General features: G+C 46.1%; 1 long non-coding RNA gene across 1 annotated transcript; it reads right to left on the bottom strand.

Moving 5' to 3' along the window:
* Positions 1-3,444: 3,444 nt before the first annotated feature.
* LOC115538449 (uncharacterized) lies at positions 3,445-4,891 on the bottom strand. Its single transcript, XR_003975325.1, has 2 exons — positions 4,631-4,891; positions 3,445-3,905 (listed from the first exon to the last, which is right to left on the bottom strand). It is a non-coding gene; the product is annotated as an uncharacterized LOC115538449 (long non-coding RNA).
* Positions 4,892-19,278: the final 14,387 nt, after the last annotated feature.

Below are 19,278 nucleotides of genomic sequence, written 5' to 3'. Positions count from 1 at the left end.
ATAATATATGGATAATAAATCAAAATACACAGAAAATAAATATTATTTATGGCCCCACAAAAGTTCCTATTTCGTCTAGCCTTAATTCAATATGGATTGGAAAGTAATTTGATGTCCATGATACACAAAAAGATGAGTAAGTTGAAATAAATAAATAAATAAATAATTAGTAGGAGGTCATAGAGCTGGTGTAACGTGCATATCAGAGGACACTGTACACCTCACCGCTCAGAGGGTGGAGTCAACACAACAGAGCCTCAGTGATGAGTGAACCACTGAAGGGTTGACATAGGGACAACCAGTCAGGAGGCCCACCCAGGGTGCAGTCCAGGTCTCACGTCCTTCTCTTCAGGAAACATCCTGACCGAGACAAGATTCGTTATGGTAAATGAGACTCCAATAGAATCGATGAGAGCAATCCGCTACTCTGCATCTTCAAGGTATCCATCCAACTGTTCATTTGGCCAGCGGGAGACTTCTGGAAGTTATCTCTTCGCCATGTGGTGACCAGTGACCACGGTACATAATCACCAGTCCAGTCTGACCAGTGCAGTCCAAGCTGGACTGGTGACACTTCAGTTTACCACAAGCGACCGTCTCCGTATCTCACATCAATTACCTCAATTACCTTACTGTGAAAAGTAGCCCCAGCGGCTACTTTTCAAAGTTATCATTTCAATAGGCCTATGTCACACTTCCTGCTTCTGGAACGCGTAGTAGGGTAATCCAACTTCCGGTCGCGTCTAGCAGCAACAACAATGGCAGCTCCCGTTCGCAGTTGTTCTTGTAGTGTACCGTGTTGCTCTACATCAGGACGTATACAGCCATACCTCAGCTTCCACGCTTTCCCGAAGGACAAAATAAATCTTGGTTGAGATATTTTTTTGCCCAGTACTGTCCTAACGTGCGAGTGATTCTAGACTGCACAGAAATCAGGTGTGGCACCCTCATCACTCACCCTCCAGTCTGAAACATTCTCCCACTACAAGAATACCAACACCTTCAAAGGTCTGATTGGCATTGCTTCATGTGGAGTTATCACCTTAATTTCTAAGCTAATTTCTAAGCTATACACTGGTTCCATATCAGATAGAGAAATCACACAGCAGTCAGGAATCCTTAGTCTACTTCAGCCAGGAGATGCATGCATGGCTGACAAAGGCTTTGTTATCGACAAGATGCTTTCTGAAGTTGGGGCCACCCTCATAATGCCGCCATTTAAAAGAGGCGCCAGGTTAACCAGTGAGTATCGCCCAACTTAGAATCTTGGAGAGGGCCATCAGAAGGGTCAAAGAATATCATATCTGGGACACGACCATTCCTCTGACTCTTTCAGGCTCTGTCAATCAGCTGTGGGTAAATTCTTGCTTGATGTCTAACTATCAAGGTCCTTTAGATGTTAAGGGTGATGTCCCAGTGTTACACATTAAAACACACATGACGTCACATGACTATTTTCAAACGTTTATTAATGTTCTTTGTTTACATTTAGCAGAAAGAAATTAAAATGGTGTGTGTGTGTTTGTGTCCGTCCGTCCTTTTCAAATGTTTATTTAATGTTTGTTTCCAGTTCTTTTTTTTAAATATAAATTTACATATTTACATTTAACAGAAAGAAATGAAATGTTCTGTGTGTGTTAGGCAAGGCAACTTTATTTATATAGCACTTTTCATACACAAGGGAAGACTCAAAGTGCTTCACATATAAACATTGTCATACAATAAAATAGATAAGAAAAAGAAAACATATGCAGAGAAATGAGTAAAATAGAAAGTTAAAGGCATTTTAGTATTAAAATAGAAAATAAAGGCAAAGTTAAAAAAGCTTTTTAGAAAGTGCAATGTATTTAAGATGTAGCAGAAAGCTAATGCAAACATAAAAGTCTTCAGGCTTGTTTTAAAGGTGCTCAGAGTGTGTTACCTTAAAGTGGAAAGGAAGCAATCAAATAAAACATGTCTATAGCACTAGTTAAATATTTAAATATACCATAAATACAAATAAAGTCGGAAATATGTCCCGTTATTCAGAATGAAGCACAAACACGTTGCATTAATTACAATTTTTTCAGCCTGTGCGCCGCCATCTCTGTTTTCAGAATACGATGACGTCACGAGAATGGTTGGTATTAACATTCTATGTTGTTTACATAGCGGCTCATAGCCTCACAGGTAGCTTACTGCCTCAACAAAATGGATATGGACGAATTGGATAGACCCACCAATGAGGGCAGGCATCCAATTGCCTATGCTTTTGAGCCAGTAAGAGAAGTCGGAGTTTTAGTGCCCCCAACAGAGCCTGACTATGGAGGAGAAATAGATGAAGGAGAGAGAGATGTATCTGAGCGCACAGGAAACAATCGGTGGTGCTTGTGTGGGGTTTGTGTCCCTATGTCCACTGACATGGAGAGTGTCTGCTGCCATGAAATGAACCTGTAGAAATGCAGTGTAAGATATGTATATATATTGCACATTATATATTATTACATTATTATATATATATATATATATATATATATATATATATATATATATATATATATATATATATATATATATATATATAATAATTATTATAATATAATAAGATAAGAAAAGTAAAGTACACGGGTGCAGCAGCTGGGCTCCACGCTGCCTTACAGTTTGTTAATTTCATGATACAAGTAATTGTCGTGCCATTTGGGTGTGCACGTGAATATGCGAAAATAGTGCAACCGACGGTGTTTGCAAATGGATTATTTCCGATAACAATGGATTATTTTGGCGATGGATTAGAAATTATCAAGAGCATGGAGCGAGCTAGTCTGCAAACAAGACAATCTTCAAACAGTGAGTGTACTTGTACTAATTTATCTGTTTCTCTAGTAGTAGAAGCTAAGTGTACCTCTCGTTCCTCTGCCTGGCAAGCACGTTTCTGCGCTCTTTCGCTGCGCATAAGAGCAGCGCCCGGGTCCGATCTGTCGGGTATGTCCGTGTCTCCACTGCACTATATCCACTAAAATTAAAAATAGTTGGCACAGCATCTGGCTTCAGGCGATTGGTGGGACGGCGAACAAATCTCCCATCTTCAGAAAAAGCTCCCTCTTCGATGTAATCAGCCTCTATAAAGTGGTCGCTACATACTCTCTGCCCTGGTCCCATTGGGGGGCTGAGGCGTTTCAATGCAGCTAACCATCTTCGGAGCACTTCAGGCTTCTTGACGGGAATTACATGGAAATGAACTATTCTACCGCTCTCCTTTAACCGATAAAATTCGCCTGCGTTTTTAAAACATGGCTGCGCCCTAGAGGCGAAAGTCGTTATAAACATGTCATTTTACGGTGAAACTACTTGAATTTCAGTATTGATGAAAATCCATGTGTTTCCAAAAATGAAAAAACAAACAAAAAATTGACACAGTTCTCAGTGCTTCATTTCCACTTTAAACAAATGTTCAGGAATGTTCGCTTCCAATTCTTTGATTAAAATATTTACATATATACATTTAACAGAAATAAATAAATGGAATGGGGTGTGTGTATCCCTCGGCCATATTTACTTGGCATTCAGGAGGTATGTGTCCATGTATGTGCTAAAATAAAACACCTAACCCAAACCTTGGGTTTCCTGACCACAAGTTGGTCAATGGGTTCCGGGCGAATCCCCTGGAGCGAATCCCCTGGAGCAAAAAGAAAAAATATGTCAGCACATAAATCATAATGTCAGTGTAGCAACACTTAAGTCAGTGTTAGTCGCGTCTGTATATATACAAGAACTTCGAATACTATTATTGAGTAGACTATACAGGATGTTTGGCTAGGCCTGAGGTATACACATAAACCTGTGTCCTTGGTCCACGTCTGCAGAACACTGGTGCACGACAGAGGTGTTGGCACGCTTTTCCCCCCTGTGAAGTGGTTGTCATGTGTCTGGAAGAGCAGATATAAAACAAACCATGACAATTTGCAAGAGCAGACATGAAACAAAACATTATCATCTGCAACAGCAGATCTGGAGAAAGAGAGGGCATTTTGGAACAGCAACAAGAAACCATAATAATAAAAAACACAGACTGAACATGCAACTGAATCTGTGAAGGTCTGAAACCATGCTCTAGGCTATCCATTATGCTACATATTACGAGGTGGGCCTGTTGTTTGAATCACAAAATGTAAATCTAATTAAAGTGGTCAGAAAGGTAGGCCTAAGTAACAGTCCCATTGATTCACAAAAGACTATGTAAAGCGTTTTTCTTCTGGGAAAAGTAGCAGTTCGCCCGAACTGCGACTTCCAAATTAACTAAATCTGACACTGCAGTAAGAGAGGGAAAGATTAACACACCATACAGCAAAATGTATGGGCATTGGTAGTTTATGACAGCCACCCAGCCACTATGTTCTGACAGTAGCCTGGAGCTAATCTGACATACTATCGACACTTACATGTACGGTAGGCAGTGGCTACCTACCTATACCAAACCTCTTGGGGTTCGTCAGGCAAAGTTTCAGAGACACTAAAACTAAATATGTATTCCTACCAGTGTAAAAAAATATTTTGCGATTAATTAAAAAGGATGCGTTTTAACTGACATGTTACACTTAGTGCTATCTGTCACAGTCAAGCTACACAGTGTCAACAGATTTGAAACACTTACCTATGTAATTAAAAATGTACTTCTCCCAGAATAACTTATATCCTTTGCGTAGTTTAGATGTTTCGACACGTAAGTGCTGATTTACTATCCTTAGGACGTCGTCGTAGGACAATTTAGGTAGGTTGGAGAGACTTGGTCCAAAGGTATTGATCTGCCTCCGCCATGGTAAACAGCTTAGCTAAGCTAAGCGGAAGAGCAGTTACCCTACTCCGCGAGCTTCTTCCGGTCTTCAATTGTTCCGTGACATAGGCCTATTGGATTAAATTGCAGCCTAATTAGATGAGGAGCTCCTCCATTAGCGGAGAGGGATAATCCCTCTGGGAGGAGGAGACACGACAGGAGGACGCCACAGCGGGCGGGAAACAGGACCACCGCTTACACACACACACACACACACACACGGACATACAGACACACAGACACACACACACACACACACACACAAACACACACACACACACACACACACACACACACACACACACACACACACACACACACACACACACACTAACACACACACAAAGACACACACACACACACACGCACAAACTTCCCCTATTGATTTCTGGACAAAAGATCTATTTCTATATTTGCAATGAATTTGTACGTAAAGCCAAAAACAGGGTGCGAAGTGTGAAGATATTGGGGTTTGAGTGCGATGGTTCCTGTCTGCAAACACACATGAAGCCTTTGTTCCATGGCTCTGCTAATGGACGGCTTTCTGTGGTTTCTGTTTCTGTGTGTGCGGTGGAAGTGTTTCTGTGTGTGCGGTGGATGTGTTTCTGTGTTTGTAGTGGATGTGTTTCTGTGTGTGTGGTGGATGTGTTTCTGTGTTTGCGGTGGATGTGTTTCTGTGTGTTTGGTGGATGTGTTTCTGTGTTTGCGGTGAATGTGTGTCTGTGTGTGTGGTGGATGTGTTTCTATGTTTGCAGTGGATGTGTTTCTGTGGATGTGTCTTTAAGTGTGAGGTGGACGTGTTTCTGTTTCTGTGTCCTGTGGCGGCCTGTGAGGGGGTGGGTTTTTTGGTTTGGTTATATTTAGATGTGTTGGTTTGGGATAATAAAAGCAATGCCAGGTTAGCCCAGATGAACCACAGCAGATAGAAGGAGAGTTCATCTCCATGCTCTGCTCCTCCACCTCCTCTATGACAGGCCCTTTTTAATTCAATTATTCAGGCAGCGAGGTTTTCTGAGCACACATACATGCTCACACAAATATACACAAATAAACACATACAAATACACCTGCACACACAAACACACACACACACACACAAAAAAATATACACAAACAAACACATCCAAACAAACATTCACACACACACACACACACACATACACACACACACACACACACACACACACACACACACACACACAGACACCGCCCCTAACACACAAATACACACACACAAACACTCACACATACAAAGGGAGGGCCTCTTGATTACCTTACGGCCCACTACGAAGGCGGAGCCGATATAGGTCACCGAGGAGGGAGGAGGGGGGGGAGGGGGGAGGGGGGAGGGAGGGAGGTGGGGGGGAGGGGGAGGGTGGAGGGTGGAGGGGAGATGAGAGAGAAAACTGAAATGGGTGTTTCCAAAGAGCCACTGAAAAAATGTGATGTGTGTTTGTGTGTGTCGGGGGTTATTTTGTTTACAGAGTTCAGCACCACTTAAGAGAACACAGGAACTCAATTAGAGAGATGAGGAGAGACAAGACGACCAATGAGGCGGAGGGGAGACTTCCATAGCAACGGGGCCAACATGGGTGGAGGGCATGTGGGGGGGGGGGGGGGGGAGCTGCTCGTGTATTTTGGGGACTATTTATAGTCCCCATCGCTGTGGGTTTCTGTGTAATTCTGTAGCAGCAGGACTAGATCTCATATCCCCTCATAACTGACATAAATCTGAAAGAAAGACCAGTCCCTGCTTTACGGCGCCTAATTGATGAAGGCTCACCAGATGACCCCCTACCCAGGGAGTCTTCTCAGATAGGACAAACTGTGATATCACATCTCGGGGCTCTGAGGGCCAGTAGACCACAGACCCTGCTGGGCGGAGTCTGTGGTGCAGAGCGGGCCTACGTACCAGATGGGTCTTATAGGACGGGGCAGTCATGTGTGTGCTTGTTGAGCTCAGGGTCCTGTTGTTGGCTGTGTATTTGTGTGTGTGAGTCAGTGTGTGTGTGTGTGTGTGTGCATCTGTGTGTGTGTGTGTTGAAGGCAATGGTCACATGGCTTGTCCTTCATCTGTCCATCGGAGGCGTCTGTGACGGCTCAAACAAGCCTCAGCTGTCCGTCGTGTCGCATGAATCACCTTCTCCTGCCTCTCTCTCTCTCTCTCTCTCTCTCTCTCTCTCTCTCTCTCTCTCTCTCTCTCTCTCTCTCTCTCTCTCTCGCGCTCTCTCTCTCTCTCTATGCTTCCTGGTTAGTAAGCTCGTCTTCTCAGCCTCCCAGTCATGTTCGTCCTGCTGATTCTGAAGATTACAGGCTGGATTAACCCTCCATGCTCAGTTTACAGACCGGCTCTACATCAGTTGGTACGCTCCACATCCTCATTTGACCCCTGATGGGACACGCCCACAGTTCTCACGTGCACGGTGATGACACGCACGTTTTTGACGTGCAAGATGCTGACGTGCACGGTGCTGATGTAATGTTCCTCCAGCTGGGCTTGGCGGCTGCCTTCCAACGTAACGGCCTCAGCAACATAACAACCTTGCAGAGAACAAATCGCATATGAGGGCAACACTGGCCATTATTTACATTAAATCAATTTAATTTGGGGCCCCCAAAATCATTATGAATTTATCATTTATTTTGCTGGATGATTGGCAGGTGGATTGTTATACAATTTCTGGGGGGGACACCCATAACCCTCCCAACGGCTCCCTTTAAACAGGCCTCTAGCGGCTGATTCCTGTTAAACCCTGTGGGGCCTGTTTCGGAAGTGGCGATCAAACCAAGGACCTGTCGACCGCGAGCCCCCAGCCACTGCACCCCCCCCCCCCCCCCCCCCCCCCCCCCCCCCTGCTCTATGGATCGATCCAGGAGGAGAAGGAGGGCAGGCCTTTGGTTTGGAATGCAGCCTCATAAATACAAACCAATCACAGCAGGCTATCTTCTGCTCTCTGTCGTCGATAGCGACGGAATAAAAGCTATTATTCTGAGCGCCTCCGGGCGACAGGCAGTATTTAAGAGCTTCAATCCCCAGGATTCAGTCTGCTGCTATTTTTACATCTAGCTAGCGTAGTATCGTTATATTTCGAAGCTTACTATTAGAAAGGCCGTTCAGAGAAAAAAAAAGAAAACAAGAAAAATGAAACGTTCAGCGGCTCGTTGCCGTTCAGCGGCCCGGTGCTCGCCTAGCGGCGCGAACGACGAGGCACAGCGGGAGGTCTGGTGCACTCAGTGGGACCTCAGAGAATTGACTCCTCCAATAAACCCAGAGGCCTCCCATGCACTTTCACAAACGCTCCCACACGCGCTCTCACACGCGCTCTCACACGCGCTCTCACACGAACTCTCACACGCACTCTCACATGCACACTCACACGCACTTTCATCACGTTGGTGAGCTAACCTTTTAACAAGACTTCAAATCAACCTTGGGCTGTTATGTTTTCAACACTTCAAACTACGACATGATGAAGGTTATCTTTTATATAAGCAGGACCTAAACACATTTAATCAATGTTTTTCTGTGTAATCAAAGTATTAGGGTTATTATTTTACATAACAGTCATAACACAGTTCAACACATTACTAAAATGCATTATTTCCTGGCCTAATGCATTCATGAGCTTTACTGACCCTTACTGCCATTAGACTACGTTTTAATGATGTGATTTAAAGTTATATACAACAATACTAACTCTCCCTGACTGCGATAATGAACTAACCGAGCGGTCTGTAACTCCGTCCGTTTCTATTTATAGAACAAACAATAAATTATAATAATATCAATCAGAACAATTCAACTTATACTCTTGATTAGTTTGACTAGTAGTTTTCCACTCATTCACGATAAAAAATAATGTAGAGTTGGTGGCCCGACACTGCAGGAGCTAACTAGCGCAATGATGAGGACACAGAGGGGCTGACGTTTAACCGGAGAACCAGGCTTTATTATCCTTTCCGTGCAACGAACTATAGGGTTGGAGGAGTGCCCAAAACAATATGGCAAACCCGAACACTGGCTAGCTGTTCCCGCCCCCTATCCCATCTGGCCTATCAGGCTGAACTAGGGCAACTCTTTCCCCCCACAAACTCCCCATCAATCCCCCTCTTACGGTACGGCCACACCAAACGCGTTACTCGCGTTGGATAACGCGAGTAACGCGCCTAACCTGACGCTTGATCATTGTGTGGTGGTTGAACGCTTCCAACGCTTCCAACGCGTCAACGCGCCAACGCAGCTAGATGAGCCCGCCCATTTTCTCCCGCTCATTCTCTTTCCAAAGCTCCACAAACATGAAGGGCACCACCATCGCTGCGCTGTATGAGTTGTGGAAGTTGGAAGAGAGAAATAAACCCAAACGCCGTCGTGTTTGGGTGCATGAGATCATGCGTAGGCGCTCAGAGCTGGGTGAGTTTCACCACCTCCTCCAGGAACTCCGCCTGGATGACGGCCGGTTCAGGCGGTATTTGCGCTTGACTGTCGCCATGTTCGATGACCTGCTAGCCCGGGTTGGTGCCATGATCTCCCGTCAGGACACCAACTACAGGCGCTCGATATCAGCGGCGGAGCGCCTGTCCAACTGTCTCCGGTAAGTTGCGGTTTCATAGGCTAATTACTCTATTAAAATCAGCACATTCTGTAGCCATATACTATCGGAAAGTGCATTCATCTATTTCCAATGTGTTGTTTATATTTGAGTAGTGACCCATTTATTCAAGCATCGTGCACTAGGCTCACCCATGGCATAGGCCATTGTAATATGAAAGGCAATATTCATTGAGTTAAATTCAACACAAGGCAAACGAAAGCGTGCTGACATGACATGGTGGTGATATGAGTTGCTTTCCCCATTGCGCCTACCTGCTATTCATTTTTCCTGTCAATGCTCCACCCAGTATTTCAACCTAAACGCAAATCTTCATACATGCATGTCACCAGAGTTTTATACAAACAAAATAAAGAAATGCATCATGGCTCAAAATATTAATTCATATTATACTATGTGAGTAAATTCCACATTGATCTCCTTGTCATGCTTTTGAAAGTAAAATAAGCTGATGCAAATCCACTGTAAACACTAGTCAAGACATTTACCTGTGCAGTGAGATAATTGGCCTACAGATTTGCTATACAACTGAAATTAGCAATAAGGCAAAAATAAATAATTCATGTGTTGCAGATTCCTGGCTAGTGGTGATTCGTTTCGAACGATCGCCAACAGCTTTCGGGTCGGGGCCTCCACCGTGGCTTCCATCGTCTCGGATGTGGTCACGGCTATTTGGGATTGCCTGGTGGAGGAGTTCATGGCTGTGCCCACTGCAGAGGAGTGGAGAGTGGTTGCAGAGCGGTTCGAGGAGCGGTGGAACTTCCCTCTCTGCTGTGGTGCCATCGATGGGAAGCATGTAGTTCTGAAGGCCCCTGCGAACTCCGGTTCGCAGTTCTTCAACTACAAGGGAACGTTTTCCATCGTTCTCTTGGCAGTTGTCGACGCAGACTACTGCTTCCGGGTCATCGATGTGGGGGGCTACGGGAGAACCAGTGATGGAGGAATTCTGGCCAACTCTGAGTTTGGTCAGGCCCTCCACGCTGGCAATCTCCAGCTCCCTGCTGACAGAGCACACAGAGCACTACACATTAACATCTTCCTAAAAAAGAAGCTGTTTGGGAGAAAGGATTTACCTAACTAACTACCTTTCTCACAAACAGCTTCTTTTTTAGTCACAGCAGCCCAGTTCTTTCCCCGGAGAGATTGTCACCACCACTCTTGCTATTAAGCAGAAGCGTGATTAGACGGGTTCCAAATTAAGGGTGAATTGGGTGGCGTCAAATATGACCTTGTGAAGTTGGAATTTCACATACTCCTTAGTGTCTGGTGGCAATCTCTTCAGGGAAGGAAGTAGGCCGTTTAAAAACTGTGCGTCTGCACACAACTCCCCATCCCTCTGCAGGGCCTGGAGGATAGCCTCTTGTATCTGGGTGCTCCCATCTGGTACCCCGCTGGCTCTCTTCCTCCCTGTATGAAATGTAAAACACCATAATTTGTAAGTTCATTCTCTTTGTGCAATACTACCTTCACAATTGAAAAGCCAAAACGTTATCAATACACCTGTTTAACCTGCATGTGTGGTTGGTTGGAAGTGACAATTATAGTAGTAATCCGTTAACAGTATTCATAGCAGTTAAAGCTTAAACGGTTAGCCATAAACATAGTTGACCCCTGAAATTAAAGCTATACAACTTTGTCCTGTACATACCGCTCGGTGGTCTTGGGGCAGGGGCATGGCCAGCGGCAGGGACAGGGGCAGGGGCAGGGGCAGGAGTAGCAGCAGCAACAGCAGCAGCAGGAACATAGACAGGCTCCGATTCATTTCCCGACAGCTGATCTGTTATTGAGTAAGAAGTCTTGGTTTTTTTTTGGCTTGGAAGATATAGTGATCTATATTACAGCACATTAAAGATGGAGACAGAATCGTGCAGCACTATAAACCTTTTCTCAATACAGAATGTGGCCATAATGCAGAAGCTGTATACGTATACGTTCACTTCAACAAACCTGTATCGTACGATGGCCCTGCTGCTGCTGCTGCCTCATCGCGCTCCTCGTCTGCTTCTCCTACCCCTGAAGTCTCTGCAGCCCCGTCATCCTCGATCTCGACCTCTATCTCTGCACACCGAGGAAGGTTGCTGCTGGTCTCCCTCGGTGTGACAAAGGGGTCGAGGAAGGACAGGACCGCAAAGAACTTCCATTTCTTCCCTGCCCTTGCCGCTGACCCGCTCCTTTTTCCCTCCTCTTTCTCCCTCCTTTTCTCCCTCAAGTACCTGTCCCTGAGGGATTTCCATTTCCTGCGACATAGGTCCACTGACAAGAAAGTAATATACATATTAAGTTGTGTAGCCTGACAAGCGGGATAGTCTGTTGTAGTAGTATCACTAGTATGACCGCACACCGCCACGATAAGTGCGTCCTCCATTGCTTCTTTCTGCTTCTGTTCTGTCTCCCGGTGACTTCGGGTCAAGCTCAACGCTGATTGGCTATCGCGGCTAAGCGTCACGCGTTGGAGCGTTGAAAGTTCAGATTTCTGAACTCCGGGCGTTGGTGCGTTGGGCGCGTTACTGCGTTTACGTGCGTAATTACGTGCGTCTGACGCGCCTAACGCCCCTGACGCTTCAACGCATGTAACGCGTCTACGCGCCTATACCAATGGTTCCCTATGCAAAAAGGCCGAGTTTGGACGCCCCTAACGCGAGTGACGCGTTTGGTGTGGCCGTACCGTTAGTCCTGCTGGGTCACTACACGGCCTCCCCCTCTAATTCCTCGTCCCTGAGGAAGAGCAAAGTCTTGAAAGTGACCCGGGAGTCGCCGTTCCCTCTGCGACCTCCTTACTCCACAATCCAACAGAGAAGTTCCCGTTGTTGCAGCCGTGTTCCTCGGCACCACAGCTCCTTCATCTGTCACAGAGGTGGCGTCACCTCCTCCCCTTGAGGCCAATTCTGTTGTTGTCTCAGTGGGGTCCTCCTGTGGTGAGGTGACCTGACCCGCGCCCTGGGATTTGTCACAGTGAAGGCGAGCTGATGATTCCCCCGGTATGGTGCCATCCTATCCCTGTTCGCACAACTGTGCGGCCTCTGGGAGCCAGTCTGACTCTTTACACAACCTCTCCAACTTTCTCAACCACATAGCAGGGGCCAACCCATTTGCTGTCCAGCTTGGGGAAACGGCCTTTTACACTCTTAGGTCCACACACCCAGGCGAGGTCCCCAGCCTGGAAGTCCTGCCCCTTAGTGTGCATGTCATAGCATCGCTTCTGACGAACCCCTGCCTGCTGGGCCTGGTGTCTGGCGAATCTGTGGGCCCTTTCCAGACGGTCCTGTAACTGCATGGCATACTCCGGGCAAGCCATGGCTTCTGGTCCATCGGGCTGTCGTCCGTAGGCCAGCTCTGGCGGCGTTCTGAGCTCCCTGCCCAACATCAACAATGCAGGAGCACAGCCAGTGGATTCTTGAACTGCACTGCGGCACGCCATGAGGTTAAGGGGTAGTTGCAGGTCCCAATCACTCTGGAGCAGTAGTAAGGGCTAATTGGGCGCCTAAGGTCCACATGAAGCGCTCCACCAACCCGTCGCTTTGAGGGTGAAGCGGGGTGGTTATTTTCTTCCGGATGCCAAGTTGGCTACACATGGCGGTGAATACTTGTGATTAAAAAATCCGCCCTTGATCGGAGTGGATCTCCGAGGGTGTTCCAAACCATCTGAACATTCCATGCACCAAGGCTTCGGCCACGGTTGTGGCTTCTTGGTCAGGTAGGGGGTATGCTTCCATTCACTTTCTGAAGTAGTCGATGACGACCAACAGATACCGGTTCCCTCTGCTGGTACGGGGAAGTGGGCCCAACACATCGACTGCCACCCTATCCAACGGTGCCCCGACACGGTGCTGCTGTAGAGGTGCACGGGAGTGACCTAGGGGCCCTTTACGTGCGGTACAGGAGTAGCAGCAGTGACAGTAGCCCTCAACATCTCTCCTGCTCTGGCCTTAATAGAATGCCTGCCGTAACCGTCTCAATGTCTTTGTCACCCCAAAGTAACCTACTCTGGGGGATCCGTGATGTGCCTCCAGCACTTTGTCCCGGAGGTCCTTTGGCACGACCACCTGCCAGCGTGGCTCCCCAGTGGCTGGCTCACGGCAGCACCTCTTCAGGACTCCTTCCTGCACCTCCGGCCCAGGCCATTGGGACCACAGGCCTCTGACTGTGGCCAACTGGGCCACCACATCTTCCCAGGGTGGCCGGTTGTCTGTTTCCAGCCACCCCATGACCGGTTTATGGTCAGGGTCCTCGGTTTGCAGTCCAGCCCAACCCCTAACATCATCGGGTTATAGGGCTCGACAGATCACCTCCCCCGTCTGTAGGTTAGCTGCCTCCCATTCTTCTTCCCGGTTACAGTGGTGACAGTCTGGGGCACACGGTCGGCGGGAGAGGCTGTCTGCATTTGTGTGACGACTCACTGACTCTGTGTTGTATGGTGAACTGAAGGGCCTGGAGTTGTTCGATCCATCTGGCAACTTGTCCTTCAGGCTCTTTAAAGGAAATTAGCCACCTCAAAGCAGCATGATCAGTGTGAATGGTGAATGGAAGGCTACAGAGGATGTGCTTGAAATGGATTACTGCATCAATCACTGCCAACAGTTCCTTGCGTGTGACACAATAGTTCCTCGCCGACTTATCCAAGGTACGACTGTGCTAAGCAACAACCCGCTCTCCATCAGGGGTCAGCTGCGAGAGTACAGCGCCAAGGCCTGTGTTGCTAGCGTCCGTGTCAAGGATAAATGGCAACTCTGTGTTTGGTGCAGCCAGCACTGGATCCTTATAAGGCCTGTTTCAGCTCATGGAAGGCTGCATTCTGTTGTGGTCCCCATTCGAATGATGTGTCTTTGCGCAATAAGACGAACATGAGGGCAGCTACAGTAGAGAACCCAGCCACAAAGCGCCTGTAATAGGATGCAAGTCCTAAGAACGATCTCAGCTGGTGGATGTCAGTGGGGGTAGGCCAATCCCTTATGGCTGCTACCTTATCTGCAGTGGTGTAGTCTATTTTATTGTAGTGGGTATACTGTGATGATTCCCTCCCAGCCTCGTACAAACCCGTCCCACCGGTACGTGTACATGTGTGGCGCTTATGGGGTGTCGCACCACACTCACCAACGCAGGGGTCTACAACCCGCTGATTTAAGAGTATAACGATTATCAACAATCATGGAAAGCTGGATAGGTTTATCAGTTTTACCAACAGTATGAACAAATAGAACACAGAAATGGCAAGTTGTCCTTTGTACATCTATAGTAGCAATAGCACATGCTAAACAAGGACAAAATCTACTCAAAATAATTTAATGAACTGTTTACAACCATGGCTAACCAGTGCATGAGAAGGAGATGACAGGAGACAAATGTTTCACTCTTTCAATTGCTCTAATTTTAGCTCTTGCTGTTTTTATCAAACATACCATACAGTCATTTAATTGTGTAAAAGTGTGAAATTACTGCACCTTAAAAATGACCATGAATTAGCTATACTCTCATTTGCATAGTGATTAACATTATGAATTTCAATTGTGTATACCAACTGCATGTTGGTTGACATTTACCTAACTTTTTTTCCCTCCACTCTAACCAAGGATGCCTGTTTTTAAATTCCCTAGCCTGACACCCAGTCCGAAAGGCTGGCCAGGGGTTCTCATCTAAAAGCAACAAGGAGATATACAGTGGGATTTGTGGTCTTCACTTCGCATCCGTCGTTTTCACACTCCTATGTTCCAAATGCAAGATTGTAGAGGTGCGTTTTGAGCTTTCCTTTGAATAGCTCCACAGAGTCAGCTTCCCTGATCGCTGATGGCAGCCTATTCCATAGGAAGGGGGCTCGATAGGCAAACGCTCTCTGTCCAGCCGATTTCTTTTTAACCTTCGGCAATGAAAGAAGGCCAGCTCCCGAAGACCGGAGGGACCGAGAAGGGCTATAAGGAATGATCAGGTCCTTCAAGTAGGATGGAGATAATCCATGCAAGGCTTTATAGGTTAGCAATAGCACCTTAAAGTCTGATCTGAAAGTTATTGGTAGCCAGTGCAGAGAGGCGAGAATAGGTGTGATATGATCAAACCTTCTCGTTCTGGTCAGCAGTCTAGCTGCCACGTTGTGTACAAGCTGTAGACTTTTTTTGGTAGAGTTTGGTAATCCCGAGAACAGTGCATTGCAATAGTCCAGTCTTGACAAAACAAATGCATGAATCAGTGTCTCTGCATCCGCTGCAGATAACATTTGTCTGATTCTTGCAATGTTTCTCAGATGGAAAAAGGCAATTCTAGTTATACTTCTTATATGTTGGTCAAAGCATAGTTGAGGGTCAAACAAGACACCAAGATTTTTGACGGACGCACTCTGTGGGATGGCGAGGTCATCCAACCACAGAGAGACATCCTCAAACTCTTTCCGGTCCCGCTTCGAGCCGATAATTATCAGCTCTGTCTTCCCAGTGTTAAGCTGTAGGAAGTTTTGTGACATCCAGCCCCGGAATCTACAGGAATGTAGAGCTGGGTGTCATCCGCGTAACAGTGGAAACTAATTCCGAAGCTGCGGATAACGTCGCCCAGGGGAAGCATGTAGATTGCAAAAAGTAATGGACCAAGGACCGACCCTTGTGGTACGCCAAAGCGTAATTTGCAGTGCTTTGATTCTGAACCCTCATGAAGCACAAATTGGGTTCTATCTGTGAGGTACGATTCAAGCCAACCAAGAGCCGTACCCCCGAAACCAACATAGTGCTCAAGACGATGAAGAAGAGTGCTGTGGTCGATCGTGTCGAACGCAGCGCTCAGGTCCAGCAGCAAATGCATTGAGCTTGTATATTTTATCCAGAGCAAGAAGGATGTCATTTACAACTCTTGTGATAGCAGTTTCAGTTGAGTGGAAATTCCTAAACCCCGACTGGAAAGGTTCGAAGAGATTGTTCGTCGTCAGATAATCAACGATTTGCTTTGCTACAATCCTTTCCTGTACCTTGGACAGGAAGGGCAGATTCAATATAGGCCGATAATTCCTGACTAATTCAGGATCTAGGCCAGGCTTTTTGAGTAGTGGTTTTATCACCGCAGCCTTGAAATTGGAGGGAACAATTCCTGTTGAAAACGAGAGATTCATAAGCGAGAGGATTGCAGGCCCCACCTTGGGAAGAAGTTCCTTAAGAACCCTGGAAGGGAGAGGATCCAACATACAAGTTGTTGGCTTTGATGCCTTTATCACCCTTTCAAGTTCCACCAAAGGAATTGCCTTGAACTCCAGGAGAGTTGCGTCAGAGTTCCCCATCCTGCCCCACAGGATGTGTAGGACAAGCCGCGAGGCAAGCATACATTTCCTCTCTAATTGATTGAATCTTATTCTCAAAGAAATCCTTGAATTCACCTGCCACGATCGAGGAGCCTACGGTCTGAGTCAGACTCCTCACCGTGTCAAAAAGAAACTTAGGATTGTTTCTATTCAAGTTGATGATACTGGAAAAGTAGGCGTTCCTGGCAATAGTCAGCGCACCCTTATAGGTAAGCAAACTGTTATGCCATGCAAGATGAAAGACCTCAAGTTTGGTCGAGCGCCATTTGCATTCAAGGATCCTGCAGCTTCGCTTCAAAGTGCGCGTTTCTGCATTAAACCAGGGGGCTGGTTTTTTCAATGTTCGTTTTTTAGTTACGTTCGGAGCAACTGAATCAATGGCAGCAGACAGGGCAATGTTGAGGTCATCAGTAAGGCACTCCACAGAACCACTATAGTTACAAAGAGGTGCAAGTGAACCAGATAACTTATCTGCCATAGCTGTAATGGTTGCAGGTGTGATGCGGCGACAGCTGAAAGTAGCTTGCTGATCGTCGCAAGGGCAGGATACCACCACCTGGAAAGTGAGCAAAAAGTGGTCTGATAAAGCTGAGGTGTAGGAAGAGACCACTAGCTGTGACATGTCTACACCGCGGGTCAGAACGAGATCTTTTGTGCATTAATATTTTCAGATCAAAGGATCTGAAAATATATCTATTCTTTGGCTTTAAATTAAGCTTAGAATTAGATATCAGGGCTACTCCACCACCTTTCTTAACTTCTCTAGATACTTGGGTGCTAACGTAATGGGGTGGAGTAGCTTCGTTTAGGGCTAGAAACTCATCTGGTTTTAACCAGGTTTCACAAAGGCCCAATATGTCGATCTTTTTATCAATAATTGGATCATGGACCAAGAGCGCTTTAGATGAAAGCGACTTTATGTTCATGAACCCTATTCTGAGTGCTTCCATTTTATTATTTTCAGAGGGAGTCCGGTTAACACTCAGCTCTGAAGCGGTCAAGGGAATGCCGCGGTTTCGACATACTGGTTGCGGCCCTCGCCTGCGGGTTTTACACCTCGAGACAGCGCGAGGCCGCACCACCGTACATATAGGTACAGCGTTATTTTCAGAGGGAGTCTGGTTAACACTCAGCTCTGAGGTGATCAATGGGATCGCGAGAGTTCGACATACTGGTCGCGGCCCTCGCCTGCGGGTTTTACACCTCGAGACAGAGCGAGGCCGCACCACCGTACATATAGGTACAGTGTTAATTTCAGGAGGAGTCCGGTTAATTGTTAGTATGCGATTTGACATGCGGTTTGTCATGCGATTTGACATGCGATTTGCCATGCGATTTTGCACGCCTGTACATATAGGTACAGCGTTAATTTCAGAGGGAGTGCGGTTAACACTCAGCTCTGTCATGCGATTTAACATGCGATTTGCCATGCGATTTTGCACGACCGTACATATAGGTACAGCGTTAATTTCAGAGGGAGTGCGGTTAACACTCAGCTCTGTCATGCGATTTAACATGCGATTTGACATGCGATTTTGCACCACCGTACATATAGACGGGTTTCTTGTGTACAAACAATACTAGGTGCGCGCGCAGTCAGGGGGCAAAAGCCTGCTTCGGAGTGAACTGATATCAATGTAGATGCCGTATTGCTTGTAAGTTCTCCCTAACACAGTTGCAATAAAATGTAATTTTACTGAAAAATCGCTGTTTTTCATTGCATCACAAATCATAAAAACACTTACTGAAATGTCCATGAATTTCACTCAACTTACCAGGTTTTGACGGTTGTTTTAGATGTTTCCAATATCAGGAGCACGGTCCTAATGTTAGTTAACACGCTGATACATATGAACTATTACGCACAACCGTCCGCAGTGGATTGAATCTTCAGGAGAGTGACGGCTATTAGCCTATTATATATTGGTATAATTTAGGCAGTGTGCGAAATACCCCCACCCCCCCCACCCCTCATTGCAGAGGATAACACAAAAGCCGACATACGTAATGTGTGTGGGCAACAAAGTCACTGTTACCAAAATCAACATCTGTCTGTCCCTTCAAAATAAAGTTTGTGACGTGTGTGATTGGAGCAGCTGCTGACAGATGTGCTGCTGACAATGACAGTTTCACTAAACCTGAGCCACCATCCAATCCTCCCTCGTTCACGTCCTGACGTCTCTTGGACATATAAATGCATAAATCTCTGTATATTCTGTGTTTTTCCTCTCTTCAACTAATTGTTTCAGTTTTTGCCGGTGTCGGTCTGCAACGTGAAATCTGGTGCGCACCTGTTTCTCTCTCGCATACTCGCTCGCTCTCGATCCGCATATTAAAAATAAAAACTAGTGAGGAAGAAATAGGCCTACAAACCCCCCGAATATTGACGAGTATTTCGCACACTGAATTTATGTAATAATGCACAAATAATTTCACTTTTTTTTCTGCAGGGATAAATTAAACGCAATATTTACAGATCAAGCATTTTAATAAAATCATAGCCTAAATTTTATTTTAAAATTGCTCCCTCTTATGTGACAATCCTTACAAATACATTTCCTCCTTCACTTCACGCAATTACAACGGAA

This window comes from Gadus morhua, chromosome 2 (genome assembly GCF_902167405.1).
Source record: "Gadus morhua chromosome 2, gadMor3.0, whole genome shotgun sequence".
In the NCBI taxonomy this organism is placed as follows: domain Eukaryota; kingdom Metazoa; phylum Chordata; class Actinopteri; order Gadiformes; family Gadidae; genus Gadus; species Gadus morhua.
The sequence above is the reverse complement of the archived record's forward strand: the minus strand, read 5'-3'. Positions and strand labels throughout refer to the sequence as shown.